At 38.5% G+C, this 12,138-nt stretch overlaps 1 long non-coding RNA gene across 1 annotated transcript; it reads right to left on the minus strand.

The window, feature by feature from the left end:
* Positions 1-3,945: 3,945 nt before the first annotated feature.
* Positions 3,946-5,697, minus strand: LOC136884048 (uncharacterized). The gene is made up of 3 exons (XR_010861296.2): positions 5,302-5,697; positions 5,005-5,147; positions 3,946-4,912 (listed from the first exon to the last, which is right to left on the minus strand). It is a non-coding gene; the product is annotated as an uncharacterized lncRNA (long non-coding RNA).
* Between the last annotated feature and the right edge of the window lie 6,441 nt (positions 5,698-12,138).

Raw genomic sequence — 12,138 nt, forward strand, 5'->3', positions numbered from 1 at the left:
TGTTTTTTATGTCAGCAAGAAACAAACAGAGCTTTCGTTTGATGAAGCAAACACTGTTTTTTCACTGATTGTAATATTTAGAATCTGAGTCGTGGAGGAAGGATTGTTTGAATCAGCACATTCATTAGGAAATAACTTGTGGGACAGAGATTTTGAATGAAGGACTACAACATAAATTGTTTTTTGTAGATCAGTCTTTTGACTATTCCCCACCCCAATCGAGTATAGCAATGTTTTCCTCCCTAAATAATTTAACTTCAAATATTTACAGATTATGTGTTTGCTTCATTAAACATCGTGACAGTATCTGGTAAAAAGAATACTACACTCCCTACATCTTATGGAAGCTTGCTAGAGTTTTAGTTGTTATAGTTATCTTATAGTACCTAAATCTTCTTTTCATGTTTTTAACAGTTCAAAAAATATTCTTCGTCGGTGAACATTGCCATCATAACATACAGCATCTATATGATACATAGAAAATTACTATACACCACTCATCTAGCTATGACAGCACCAGGACAAAGGGGTTTTGCACACAAGTCATGTTAGAAATGTATTGTCATTCCTTAGTATAACAAGGGTTGGGTACTGACTAAAGCAGACCCTTTGAGCAATACAGGACTGAGAATGACACCTAATTTCTCTCCTCACATCCAGCGAGAAGTGGCAGAAGGGAATGACAGGACTAAGGTAATGAATTATTATCAAGTAATAATAATGAATGCTATGAAATGACAAATTTGTTGGTATGTTCGCATTGCACTCTTGTATAATATTTTCACAATGAAATAATTTGTAATACTGTAGATTAGTGCAATTAAACAAATTTTATAAGCATATTACATTTCAAAACATGATAGCTGCAGTCGCTTAAATGCGGCCAGTATCCAGTATTTGGGAGATAGTGGGTTCAAACACCACTGTCGGCAGCCCTGAAGATGGTTTTCTGCAGTTTCCCATTTTCACACCAGCAAAATGCTGGGGCTGTACCTTAATTAAGTCCATGGACGCTTCCTTCCCATTCCTAGCCCTTTCCTATCCCATCGTCTCCATAAACCTATCTGTGTCGGTGCGAGGTATTTTGAACTTCATGTTCTACTGCTCGTTCATAACCATTTAACTCCGGAGCGTACCACTCAATTGCTGTGGAGTAACGTGCAGGTTTGTGATGTCATGTGGAATAGTGTGTTCGCATGTGATTCCACACTAATCCAAATGTAATTATGCTGACAATAATGATGATTTATCATTTAAATAAACAGGTTTACAGTATTTACATTTTAATTTGGAGTGCAAATGACTCCAAAATGTATTAATGTTATGTAACTAGCACATAATATCTACGTTATATTAGTATTTCTTAATACATAAAACAGGTTGTCCAGCAGATCATAGACATAGTAGATACTTTGTACTTGTCGAGGGTGCAAGATTTAAGGTGTGTCAACCACATTCTCATGCTATGAGGGCAATACTAATTTTTACTTTTAGTTAGAAACATGGAAGATGCAGGATTGAGGGTTATTTACATATTATCTCTAATATATTCTGTACAACTGTTCAGGTTTTGTACATTGATGACAGCACCTGTTAAAACTAGTGACATAAAACTCTGTTTCTACATATGCACATGTTAACAAACCATTCCTAATTGTTCCAGTACAGTTTGATACTGAGCTGTGAAGGACTTCAACTACGCCACAAAAAGTAATGTTTATAGGAGAATCAGTGCTTCTCATATATAAAATATGCACTTACATGCGATAAGGTCAATAATTATTAAAATATAGTACTCATGTGTATACTACTACGTATTCAGTCATTTACACAGTGGTTAAAAATAAAATCAAATTAGTTATTTACGGAATGTAACTTACTTTCTCAGACAGGCTTGTTTTGTCTCATATACTGCTAACTGCTCTTTCTTTCATTATCCTTCCACTGATGTGTATTACAAGGACATTTATTTTTGTTTGCTCCAACCTAATGAAATTACTGTCTCTCTTAAGCCCAGCCCCTCATTCACATTGTAGGAGGTGGGAGATGGCATGAAGTAGGGGATTGCCTGTAGGGGTGATGTACAGCGGGATCTGTGTGCGCCCCATGACCACTATGGTGGCTGTGAAGGCCCTACAGGAACTCTGAAAAGTGAAGGCTAACAGGGCTCTGGTGAAGTCCTCAATGGCAGATGCGGCGGAAAAGGACACCTTTGGAATGGCAAGGCTGGAAGATGAGGCAGCCCTCATTCCGTGGTGTTTAAAGAAACAAGGGGAAACTCTGCCTTGTGGTGAAAAGGGATCTTCAGCGGCTAAGGGAGACAACAACTACAGAAAACAGCAAGCTTGGAGGCTCAGGTGGCAGCCCCACCACCAAACTCGTGTTGTTGCGGGCTAATAACTCGCACAGCCTTAAATATAGATTATTAAAGAAACCGAAGTGAAACACAACCAGGAAGTTACCTCCAAGCAGGGGCGTATTCTCCTTGAATGCAAGGCATTCATTGCATGCGTTATGATAACACAAAGAACTGTCTGATTTACGATTTTAGGTTGTTTCAGGTCAAATATTAACGATTTCATCTCTCAGAAGTTCAAAAGGTCCGCGCAACTGTACTAGTTCCGTTGCTTGATTACGTGTGGTGCTGGTGTAGTCTCGCCGTCTACTCCACTCTCGGAAGAAAGAGACAGCAAATGCAGGAGTTAACGACGTAAGGCATTCAATCTTAAAATTCCATTCAGTGGCAGACGTAGTTCTGAAACCCTCCGAACGATGTCGCTGCAATTGAAACTTGGTCAGAATTTGTCACCCCATACCCGTGCTACCCTCTGCCATCTGTTAGCAACTTGGAGAAAGTCGACATGTTTACAGCGAACGGGACACACAGATTACCCCCTAGCGAGAACCCAACGTGACGAAACTGACCAATGCCACTGGGGTGACTTACCTCCAGTGCTTAAGTTGTGGCTAACTAGTGAGTTAATTCATTGTGTGTTTTGCTGATTAGTGAGTTCATTCTGTGTGTGCTGTTCCTGTGCTATTCGTCGTTTTATTATATTTTGCGTAATGTGGTATTAACGATGGATGAGTCTAAAACGGATATAATTGTAAATCAGTTTGAAAAGCCATTTACTGGCCGTTCGTTTGATGAAAAGATGCAAATAGTTAAAGCCGCGAGACCTCTACCCTCCCTCGTAAATTTCTTCTTCTTCTTCTTCTTCTTAATCTGCTTACCCTCCAGGGTTGGCTTTTCCCTCGGACTCAGCGAGGGATCCATCCTCTACCGCCTCAAGGGCAGTGTCCTGGAGCTTCAGACTCTGGGTCGGGGGATAAAACTGGGGAGGATGACCAGTACCTCGCCCAGGCTGCCTCACCTGCTATGCTGAACAGGGGCCTTGCAGGGGATGGGAAGATTGGAAGGGATAGACAAGGAAGAGGGAAGGAAGCGGCCGTGACCTGAAGTTAGGTACCATCCCGGCATTTGCCTGGAGGAGAAGTGGGAAACCACGGAAAACCACTTCGAGGATGGCTGAGGTGGGAATCGAACCCACCTCTACTCAGTTGACCTCCCGAGGCTGAGCGGACCCCGTTCCAGCCCTCGTACCACTTTTCAAATTTCGTGGCAGAGCCGGGAAGCGAACCCGGGTCTCCGGGGGTGGCAGCTAATTACATTAACTACTACACCACAGAGGCGGACCCTCGTAAATTTAAAAAGAGAAAACAAGAATTGTGTACGCACGTTCAATCCAGAAACTTACAGTAAAACTGTTTGGCTCGAGTTCACCTACATGTAATTAGGGTGAGTAGAATTGAAATTTACTTAATACATTGTGTTAACTGCATGGTTACTAGTTGCATGCCTCAGTGGAGATTCCAGGATACGCCACTGCCTCCAAGATGTATGAATATAACTGCTAAAGCTATTTTGTTCTCAGCTACGTCAAACCATCTTTCCATCCTGGGAATCGGAGAAGCTAGCTATCCAAACTTCCAACAAAAAACTGAGAGCAAAAAAAAAGGCTGGCTGGCTGGCTGAGGTAGTCAGATCAGCTGAACACATACTTTTCGAACATGAGGCGCTGGGTAGAATCAGACTGTCCACCTAGGACTACCAGGTGAAGAGAGAGAAAGAATCCAAGAAACCCTATAAGAACAGCCTGCAGCTTTGTGAAGGGAGCAGGTATATCTAGGCGGGAATGAAGGAAAAACATGGTAGCAAAAGATCTTAAGAGGTCGACGCTAATTATGAACTAATATTTAGAGGCCCCATGAAGAAAAGAAGAAGAAGAGGGAAGTCGGATATCCATTTTCCTTCCCTTTCGTTCGCTGCAAGAAAAGCATATGAAGAAAGTCCAGTACATGCTGCAAACAACGCTCATGAAAGAGAGAACAATGCTATGAGGATAGCGATTATTAATAATGTAATATTTATGAAAGTATAAAGTTGAGCTATTGTGAAAAGTGCATAAAATAAGTTGTATGACTATCCTAATAATTGCAATACTTTATCTACAATAACAAAAAAGTAAATTTAAATAAAAAGCTTAAAAAATATGTATTTTACAATACTTGCCCTATTAATGTCAGTGTACTATTTAAACTCAGTCTTCCTTGTCCAGGCCTAATTTTATTTTTATCTCTAAAATTTCTAATTGTTTCAATTCTTTATCGGGGTTTAAGGTCTCCATTTTTACCCTATGTTCAGCTTGTATACATTCCATTTTCATCCTATGCTCACTTTCTAAACATTCCAGTCTTCTTTCATAAAACACTTTCTTCATGTCAAGTACACTGTCCCCATCCTTCTTTCTTTTTGGCGACCTTGACTTTGTGACTTCAGTAGGTGTTTTGAGGTGGAAGCAAGAGCAGTGTGAAGATCATCTTGTAGGCCTATTGATTTGGGATCAGAAACCTGAAATAGAAGAAACAAAGATGTGTAGGCCTATTGCTTGCCAACAAATTTAACATCTGTTAAATGGACCAATGTAAGTTTTCTTCACTTACTTCTTCAATACAGGTACTTTCTACAACCTCAGTATGGGCTGGTATATCTTCCAACAGTATGATATGTTCCATCTCCTGCGCTGCAATAGCTTGCGACTCATCTCAGGTAGTGACGGAAATAAACTCATTACCGCCGTGCAACTCTGAAACAAAACAGCAAAGGACTATATAGACACACTTCATCAACAGGAAATTTCTTTGAAAAGTAACAGCAAAATTATTTCGGTTTAAAAGGCAGGCGATACAAATATTTAGGTCTCTATAAGATAGCATCCTACACAGTAAAATGCAACTCACCTGACATAACCTCAGGACGAAAACTGGCATCGTCATCATATGGATTGGCAAGAGGAAAAAATTGCGCCTGCAGGGCAGCAATCAATTTTTGTCCCGTCTCATCCACGGTTGATTTATTAAAATAACCACCTCCTGTTCAGTTGAATCTTAAAAAATGCATTAGGTTAATATCAGAGTTGTTTTTGATAACAAAATAACATTTCCATAATATATTTTATAACTTACCTTATCATGGGCAAACGCTTTCTTCGTTCTCTTTTTTATATTCTCGTAACACAACTTTAATGTTTGCCAAGGCCGATTAGGCCGATGTATGTTACGAGAATTGAAATCTGTAGCAACATTTTTCCATGCATCCCGTTTTTGCGCGGTTGTTATCGCATCCGTCATTTTCGACTCTATAATGTCTTTATATTTATCCAATACAATTTCTACTAGGAAAGCCTTATCCTCCTTGGAAAAATTAGGCGAACGGTCCTTTTTCTGCTTAATTTCAGACATAACTTTCTTCTTTTCACCACAGCACACGTGAATAAGAAGGAAAACAGTGTCAAAATGCGCGCGGCGACCAGCGATTTTCAGCTGTTTCTGCGATGTTGCCAAGCGATCACATATGAACTGGGATCAGAATTGAACTTCGACTAGTTGATCTTAGGTCTGTGTTATACAACACGACACCGGTCTGATCATAGATCATTTTCCGACCTTAGATCAAAACTGATCTCCAGTCAGTGATGTTTATACAATCGGCCCTCAGAAGATGTTCGAATGCTGATCTCGGCAATCGAAAATGTTGTTTAAATTCGATTTCATCGTAGCTGTTGACAACATATTCTACATATCCAGTTAATCTAATTGGCTTATCGTTCACTAATGTAGAGCAGATATATTGGTATTCGTCGTCATTATCATTAGATTCTTCCTGCATGATAAAGAATAACGGATACTGTTTTAGGCCACTTTTCGGTGAGGAAAGTAGTAACAACTCGTACAGCACACTGCTGTTAATAAACACACCTGAAAATTATTCATTAATTCCTCGCAAACGAGGTTATGGTAAAACAAATAACGTTCCTTAATTGATCCAAAGACTTTAATATTACTTATTTAGACTCACAGAGCGCACTGGTGCTATGCGGAAAATTGAATATCTTCGCGCATCGCCATGTTGCGGAAACTTTAGTTTTGAATCCATGGTTAACACGTGGTGATGTTTACAGATTCTTGTGTGTTTTTCATAGTGATTCATATCGGTTACCGGATCTGTGGTTGTGTTATGTAATAGAGTGATAATTTATAGTATTGACAACTATTTTGTGATAAGTGCGAGCTTACATTGATCGGCGATATTAAAGGAGTTTAGGCCTAAGTTAAGCCGTAAGTGCGGAGTGGAGAACTAATCACGATGGTGACCTTTGTGCAGCTTTCAATTGCACGGTCGGTACCAGAAGCTTGGTAAAGCCATCTATTTTAGGTCAAATTATGACTTCAGATTATTAACAATTATCAGAAAAATTATTTATTCATACCATTATCCATGTTTTCAAATCTCCTTTATACTAAAAGAGTTGTTAAATATGCTGTTCCAGAGAAGATTGACTAGGCTGACTCCCACTTTGCACTAGAAAATACTAATAAATCTACCTGTTTAACTGTTATATTCATATGTGCTTAATATTCAAGCTCCTTTATCTTCTTCCTTATGTGAATCATAATGTTCCTGTAATAGAAAAGTTAGAACACATTTACAATTTTTATTTGTGCTCAGAAAATCTCCTTTCAGTTCGAGTCGATAAAATCAGTAGGGCTAATATTGGTATTCAAGATGAGAATAGTATGAGAGGGAATTTTGCATCCTAAATGATATATTTTTCCTCTCTTAAATTTAACAAACTGGTAAAAATATATATAATTCAGAGAAACTTAAACTAAGTTATGTATTCTTTTCATTGTTAGAAACATTTACAATTATAAGGTAGAGTAGCACTAGTGTAATGAGTTTTTACAGGAAAAATATTTTTAAAATGCAAAATAATTTAGTGAAATGTAAATGATTGCTGGCTCCACCACTCTGTTCTCTAATATATCACACGAGGTTCTATTTATGAAGCAGAAGAATATTTTGTGATAAATCAATGGGAGAATTTCAAAAAAGGCTTTCACGGCCGCAGATCTTATAATCACAGCAATAGAACCAGCTTTTGGGTGGTTAGGCCGTGTGCATTATGCAGAGTTTCGTCCGGACGTGCCATTTGGACTCATCAGCTGGAATGGCACGCCCCTCCAGGACTCTGCTTAGCAGTGGCAGACCAAACAGTTTGGTCTGCCACTGCTAAGCAGAGTCCTGGAGGGGCGTGCCATTCCAGCTGATGAGTCCAAATGGCACGTCCGGACGAAACTCTGCATAATGCACACGGCCTAACCACCCAAAAGCTGGTTCTATTGCAATGGGAGAATGTTCTGTCATTGTACCATGAATGGTTGAGAAAAAAGGAGAAAACAGAAATATATACATTTTTTATTTCGAATAGATGGCTAATATTTTTAGACATACTGTACCAGTAAAAGAGCCCGACTCTCAGATTAAATTTTAAAGTAGCATGACTATAGTTCTCAGGGCGAAAAACTGGATTAATTGTAGCTAGAGCTCGGTACAGGAGGTAGGGTCCTATCTACAGAAAAACTTTGACTCTGATTGCACAAGAGTTTATTCAAATAAGTCATGAATTTTCACATCACCTCTAAGTAGAAATGGATTGTCTTCCTCGTATTCCAATAGTATGGCTCAGGTTCTCCAGCTCACCAAACCAAGCTGGTTGAAGCACGTTCCAGAAGACTCCAGGGATTCCAGGGACTCCAGATACTCCAGACAGAGGCATCTGGACTGTCTGGATTGACGGCAAGTAGAGATGTCTCGAACTCTGAGGCCCGGGTTGAACCCCGGTGATCCAGGCGATGTTGTAGATAGTCATGTACAACCTCAGCCCAATGAGACTGAGAGGATTGATGTTCCCAAGGTCACTAGTAGCACTTAGTCCATGAAAACCTTGGATGATCAACTTATAAGCAGAGTTCTTGATAATTGTACATCAAGACTTCCAACACTCCTAAAACGATATGAGTGGTATTAATAATTTAGAGTTCATCACTAGGAAAATCCTCGTCCCTGAATAACTTTTGGCAATGAAAAATACAAGTCCCTGCTTGTGAAGTTAAACTCAAAGTTCATTACTGGCGAAGGTGCAAGTCTTTGCCTAAACTCGAATGAAAACACAAGTCCATTCACTTGGAAGTTTGAATATATTTAATCACTGGTGAAATTCATAAAGTCTTTGAGTGACCATTGACGAAAACACAAGTCCTTCCACATAAATAAATTCACTGACGAAATTTGTAAGTCTTTTAAACCAACACTGGCAAATGTACAAGTCTTTGAGTAAATGTAAGTGACATCCTAACTTTGTTTAAAGCCGTTGGAAAGTTAAACTTCACCACTAGCAATGTTAATCAATCACTGTCTATTAGAAGGATGAGTTCCTCAACAGTCGCAAATATTCCACGTACATAATACAAGTCCAGTTCACGAACACTTAGAAAAATTCCAATCTCGAATACTCGTAAATAATACAAGTCCATTCAATGATCACGTAGAAAAGTTCTGGTCTCGAACACATGAAAATAATACAAGTCCATTCAGTGAACACTTAGAAAAATTCCAGCTTCGAAGACGCGTAAATAATACAAGTCCATTTAGTGAACACTTAGAAAAGTTTCAGTCTCGAAGGCACGTAAATAATACAAATCCATTTAATTAACACTTAGAAGAATTCTGGTCTCGAACCCATGTAAATAATACAAGTCCATTTCACGAACACTTAGAAAAATTCCAGCTTCGAAGACACGTAAATAATACAAGTCCATTTAGTTAACACTTGTAAATATTCTAAGTTCAATTATGAAGACTTAGAAAATATTCTACAACACTCGAAGTCTTATGAGTCCACTTTATAGTACTTGGAAGAATCGTCTTCCCACACTTGTACAATGACAGAGTTCCACGATGATAGTAGCAGCAAGAGTGTCCCCGCTGACTACTCAGCTGAGACTGTGTGAATAGGCTACAGTAGGTCCTCCTTTTATTCAATCCGACATGTCTACGTCATAATACGGTTTGATTTAATATCTCCCGAATCCCTCGATGGATTTGCTTGAAACTCGAGCATTGGGACGTTTAGGTGATCCCAAACAAGATGACATATCGCTCGATTCGCTAGCATCATCATTATAGAAATTTCAAAATTTTCTCCATCGAACTCTCTAGAACAAGTGACGTGGAATCCAGAAAATACCAGTCAAGGCTGGTAACACCTGTTGAGACGAGCGGGCGGTCTAGCTAGCCCCTGTGGCTACGTCACAGCTCACAGTCGTCATAAACTCGCTAGCTGGTCCTCACTGCTGGTAAACAAACCAGGCGCGCTCGGAACATTACGCGTGGTAAAGAAACGTAACTTATGCTCAATAAATACTTATGTACAGGTCGTATTCGGTACAATACTGACTACAATATTCCATTGAATAAGCCTGAACTTCTGTCGAAGTGGCTTGTTGCTGTTAAAAGAGACAAGTTTGTTCCAACTTATTCCCATAGACTGTGTTCAATTCACTTCACAGAAGCAAGTTTTTGGCAATCTGAAGGCAACAAAAATCTGAAAGATGATGCAGTGCCAAGACTGAATTTCCAAATCATCTAAAAAAGATACTTGTAGGTCAAGTAATTTGGATTAGATATTGTATTACTTTATTTTTATTTTTTATTAATGATAGGGCTTTGCTTATAGTACACCCAATAGGCCTATATATTTTTATTTTTCCAGACTGACAAGGCTCCTCGTAGCATTTTAAAAAGTAATTTAGATTTTGGAGGGAAAAATCAACAGAATAACACCATAGATGCCAGTCCATGTAACAATTCAGTCAGTGCTGTTACACAGTTCATTCCATCCGAGCACAATTATTTTAGTGCAGAAAGCCCCACAAAACATATAAAAATCTCAGTATATCTCAGTAGATTTAAATAGCTATTTTCCAAACCATATAGAAATCATAATTGAAGGTATACTCATCCTGATATACTATTTCATATACTGGAATAATAAAAAATAAAAATTTCATTCAGATGTGAATTAGGAAAGCTACTTTTGGTGAACACTGGGCATAGCTTTATTTACTTTTTACAGATTTCTGCAGTCATGTACCTTTTCAACAATCAGTTCATAGTAATGAATAATACCTGCTGTGATTACTCATCAGAAAGAAAAGATCTACCATGTAACTTTCATAGAAAACATTCTATTTCACAAGTTTTGTTTTTGCCAATATAACGTATTCTTGCTTTTGATACAACTGTTTGTAAATACTGTAAATATTGAAAGAATTGATGGATTATTGGTGTTTTCCAGTCTCCTAAGTCACATGTAAAAGACTGTTTTTCTCCTCATGATCTGTAAATCATTCTGAAGTTGTAAACTGGTGTGATTTGAAAATGTCTTGGTATTTTCATGATAGCTTAACTGCCGAATATAGGATTTAATTGCATGTGTCTATTCCGAATATGCAAACAAAACAGTTAAAAATGGTCATTATAGTAGGCCTAATGTGAGCTACATATTATTTCTTGAAGATTATTAATTTAATGTACTGGTATACAAAGTTTTTCTGTTTTTGGAGATTGTTCTCTAAATTTAAGACATGTGTTTATCTACGTAGGTATATATTTACTATCATTCCTAGTGTATTTTGAAGTCTTCTTATCCAGTTTACTATTGTTTTATACGTCTGTTATACTTATAGGTCAGCTATCCAAAGGATTTGTGGAGATTTGTTCAAAAACAGTGCAAATGTGTTCAGTTTGTATGCATAAGTATCATTTCCGTGTTATTACCGTCTTGATTCTTGTATATTTATTGCGTATATTCACGTTAGTCGGTGTAGGCTGTGCCATATATTATTAATGAATTAGGACCTGGGAATTACTAAGTTTCCCTGATGCTTGGAATGCAACATTTCCGTACGGATCTTCTGTTTTCTAAACCGGCACCTTTTTAACATTTTATTTTGGATGTATCTCATGAACATATTTTATTACCGTGTCATCCTGTATCGCAGGAATAAAAATAACCTGTCGTTGGGTGTTTTCATTCGTGCGTAAATGAAGTTAATGCATGAATTCCAAACTACGATCTCCTCGGCGAGCTGTGAGGTGCCCGCAACATGGCGATACGCGCATGGACAGCTCTTCCCCAGTCACACGCTACTGCGCAGCCAACGGTGTAGGGCATTGAATTGATCAGCCATATTCTGTTACTCTGTATTCACTCCAAAGCGTTCACGATATACCGTTACTCAGAGTTAACCTTACTAGTTACTCCGCGATTCTCTAACTCTACTCGGAGTAGTATTTTGTGAACGCAATCAAGATGTCGCGTTTACACTAACGAAACGTACGTGGGGTGCTGATCCCTTGTCAGCGTTACAGTTATACCGTGCTACCGTTCGCTCTACTTTAGATTACAGTGCACACATAATAGATTTAGCTTCCCAACAAAATCTTTTAACATTAGATCGGATACAATTTTCCGCTTTACGTATAAGTGTTGGTGCTCTCAAAACAACACCGACTAACGCTTTGTTAGTTGAAGCCACAGAAGAGCCTCTTCATATTCGCCGGTTAAAAATTGCGAAACAAATTCTGCTCAAGCACATCAGTAGATCGAACTCTATTATATTTCCTAAATTGAAATTACTATATGAATACTACCAACAGCGTCCTCCAAAGAA

The sequence above is a fragment of the Anabrus simplex genome, chromosome 12 (assembly GCF_040414725.1).
Source record: "Anabrus simplex isolate iqAnaSimp1 chromosome 12, ASM4041472v1, whole genome shotgun sequence".
In the NCBI taxonomy this organism is placed as follows: Eukaryota; Metazoa; Arthropoda; class Insecta; order Orthoptera; family Tettigoniidae; genus Anabrus; species Anabrus simplex.